The sequence below is a fragment of the Malania oleifera genome, chromosome 12 (assembly GCF_029873635.1).
Source record: "Malania oleifera isolate guangnan ecotype guangnan chromosome 12, ASM2987363v1, whole genome shotgun sequence".
Taxonomy (NCBI): domain Eukaryota; kingdom Viridiplantae; phylum Streptophyta; class Magnoliopsida; order Santalales; family Ximeniaceae; genus Malania; species Malania oleifera.
In genome coordinates this window covers 37,682,487-37,685,879 of record NC_080428.1, presented here as the reverse complement: position 1 = coordinate 37,685,879, position 3,393 = coordinate 37,682,487, and the positions used below count along the sequence as shown (strand labels likewise).

General features: G+C 40.3%; 1 non-coding gene across 1 annotated transcript; it reads left to right on the top strand.

Moving 5' to 3' along the window:
• The first annotated feature begins 1,924 nt into the window (after window positions 1–1,924).
• Window positions 1,925–2,030, top strand: LOC131145326 (small nucleolar RNA R71). Its single transcript, XR_009134109.1, has one exon. It is a non-coding gene; the product is annotated as a small nucleolar RNA R71 (small nucleolar RNA).
• The last annotated feature ends 1,363 nt before the right edge of the window (window positions 2,031–3,393 follow it).

The following is a 3,393-nucleotide window of genomic DNA, read 5'->3' as shown; positions in this document are numbered from 1 at the left end:
AGACATAGGATTTTTGTTTCACATTATTAAATTCAGTGCATGTTAGGCTTTAGAGTTTGATTTGCATGTTCATTTAATTTATCAAAAAAAAATCTCACAAATCCCGAAAACCTCAAATCTGAACTGACTTCAATAACTTTTTATTTTCGATTGGAAATACGTAAAATTTGAGATTAAACCGCATTCCGTGAAGAGACGATATGACCTTTGGGCTGAATATTACATGACTGAACTCCTATACTTGGGATAGCTTTTGAACTGCTCATTTTTAGAGTGAGTCAACCTAAAGGGACAGGAATTTGTTTCTTGGTCGAGTCGGTAGGTTCCAAGTCTAAGACAATGAAATCAGCTAGGTAGAAGAACCCATTGATCTTTGCTAAGACATTCTCGAAAACACCTTGGGGCCTTTTTACAGATCAGTCAACAAAACTTAAGGTGATCGAGGTGGGTTTTAGTTCTCCTAAACCGAATTGCTTATAGACTGAGTATAGAAGTAAGTTCACACTTGCTCCCAAATCTAAAAGAGCTTTATTAATAATGTAATCATTGATTACACATGAGATGGTGGTAGCACTGAGGTCTTTAAGTTTTGGAGGAATGCAACGTTAAAGAATTGAGCTCAAATGATCAGTCAACCTGACTTGTTTGTTCGTGTACACCTTAGACTTGCGCTTTTGGGTGCACAGGTCCCTAGGAACTTGGCATATGCAGACACTTGTTTGGTAGCATCTAAGAGAGGGATATTGACCTTGAATTTTTTGAATGTGTCCATGATGGACTCAGTATTGGTTTCTTTCTTAGACTTTGAGGGTACATGAAGGGCTGTAGGGTATGGCATAGTAGGAATGTAATGGGGAAGTGCTTCATCAGTGGAAGGGGTAGGTGCCTTGGTATCAATTATCTGATTGGATGAAGGAGGATTACATGGTTCAGCATCGGGCTCTTCCCTCATCTTCTCCCTACCCTTTCCTTGGTCTAACTTCTCCCTAACCCTATCGTTTACCTCCCCACCACTCTGAAGAATGGTCACATCCTTGGCTTGCTTATGATATAGAGAAGGACTAGCAGCCGACTCACAGTCTACCCCATACTGGCACATAGGGTTTACTAGAGGCTGACATGACAACTTACCCTCATCTTTCCTACTCAAAGATGTATCTCGTTGGCCCACGGTGGCTTCTACCTTAGCAATAGACTGGGAGTGAGAGTGGAGTAATTGCCGATCAATTTTACGATCTGTCTCAATGCCCTTAAGGGCTTTCAGCATCGTCTCTTGAAAAATCTATCATATTGGGGCTGAGGAGGAGATGGCGGTTGAAACGCTGATTGTCTAGGGGCAGACATAAAAGGATTTTGAGGATTCTAAAATAGGCGAGGAGGTGGAGTTATGGGTGATTGTTGAGGTCTGTGAGCTTGAAAACCTAGAGCTTGTGGCCTCTAGGAGAAGTTAGGATGTTTACTCCAACCAAGATTGTACTTGTTAGAGTAGGAATCATTGGTTGGCATATCGTACCAATTATGGGTGGCCTTAACTTCTTCCTACACAAACTTAGGTAGGGGAGACACATGGGGGTAATTAGAATAGGAGTGTGAGGGATCAAAGTAGATGGTACACACCACTGGTTAAGGTTGTTGTCCTAGGGACAAGAGCTGATCTAATTTCTTCACAATAATGTGCCGTGTGGGTGCAAGGTCATGACTTGCGACTAACTCATAGACTTCTTTAGGATGGGAAGAGAAAGGTTGGGATGGTCTACGAGTAGCAATAGTATGCTATTGAGAATTCTCAGCGAGGGTCTCAAAGAGAGTCCAAGCCTCATTCTTGTGCTTTGTAAGGAAAGAACCTCCACAAGATGCATCTACCATGGCTCTATCACGCTAAGCTAATGCTTCATAGAATGTCTGAACTAATTTCTACCTAGGGACTTAATGGTGAGGGAATTTATGCAAAAGGTTCTTAAAGCATTCCCAAGTCTCAAAAAATTGTTCCCCATCTATCTGTAAGAAACCAGTGATTGCATTTCTCAGTTGGTTAGTCTTCCCAATCATAAAGTACTTTTTTCAGGATTTTGTGTTGCATGGTGGCCTAGTTGGTCACTGAGTTTGGCTCTAAGGAATTTAACCAATATTTGGCCTTTTCTTTTAAAGAGAATGGAAATAGCCTTAAATGGAGGGCATCATCACCAAGTGAGGTATATAGATGGGGGAAAAATTTTCAATAAACTCATCTAGATGCTTATATGGATTTTTAGTCGAATTCCCAAAGAAGTTGGGAAGCATCGAGATGGTAGAGGTCTTGATTTCAAATTGCCATGCCTCAAAATCCAGAAACCAGATGCAAGACGGGGACGTGTATGCATTGGGTGTGAAGTAGTCTCTAAGAGGTCGAAGAGGTTGCTCCTTCACCACAGGTTGACGGGGAGCAAGAGGTTTGGAATTTTGGTAAGCGGGGAACCGGTCGAGATTCAACCATGAATCTAGGTTCAGAGGACTTGGCTAACTTGGGGCTAGAGGTAGACTTCATAATTGACATATGAGATCTTTTAGTTTGGGGTCTATAGGCACTAACTCAGGATCCAAAGAATGCAAACCCAACATATACAAGTTCAGCACACAATCAAGACTTCAAATATCAAACAAAAATTAAGAACAAAAGAAAAAAAAAAAACAAAATACGTAGTACACTACACTAAAAATTGGCTTACTACCGTAACTAAGTCCCTAGCAACAGTGCTAAAATTTGGTAGGCTCACCAAGGCTTGGGTCCTTAATTACCAAAAATAATATTTATAACCTAACTAAGTCCATGTTTATTAGAACAAGGAGTGAGTTGGGTGTCGAACGTTAGGGACTCAATGCAGTTGTTTACCAATTTTAGCCTAGTTTATTACGATTTGCGTAAAAGGGAAAAGGATGATATTTTTGAGTTATTTTCTAAACAACACAATAAATGAAAGTAAATTGTAACTAAACCTACTCTAAGAAAGCAAGTCTCAAATTATGAATCCAATTTCGGCTATTGTTCGCGATAACTATGTCCGGTCAGCTATCTGTATTAGGTTAGAAGGTCAAGAGAACCATTTGAGTGGCATAGGGTAGCAAAGCTGCACCAATCGTGTAATGACCTAGAAATTTAAAATAATTAGAAAATATAATAAATGGAATGGATTAATGGATAATAAGGGAAAAGGAAGGATTTTTAGAAGGAACAACAAGCCTCGTCGACGAATGTCCTATTCTCGTCAACGAGTGTCCTTCTAAAGCTCGTCAACGAATCTAGTTCCTTATCGACGAAGGAATACCGAGAGAGTATATTTTGGAACTCTGATTTTCGTTGACGAAGGAATCTTCTCATCGACGAAGTCTCTATAGTGCCTCGTCGACAAATCCACA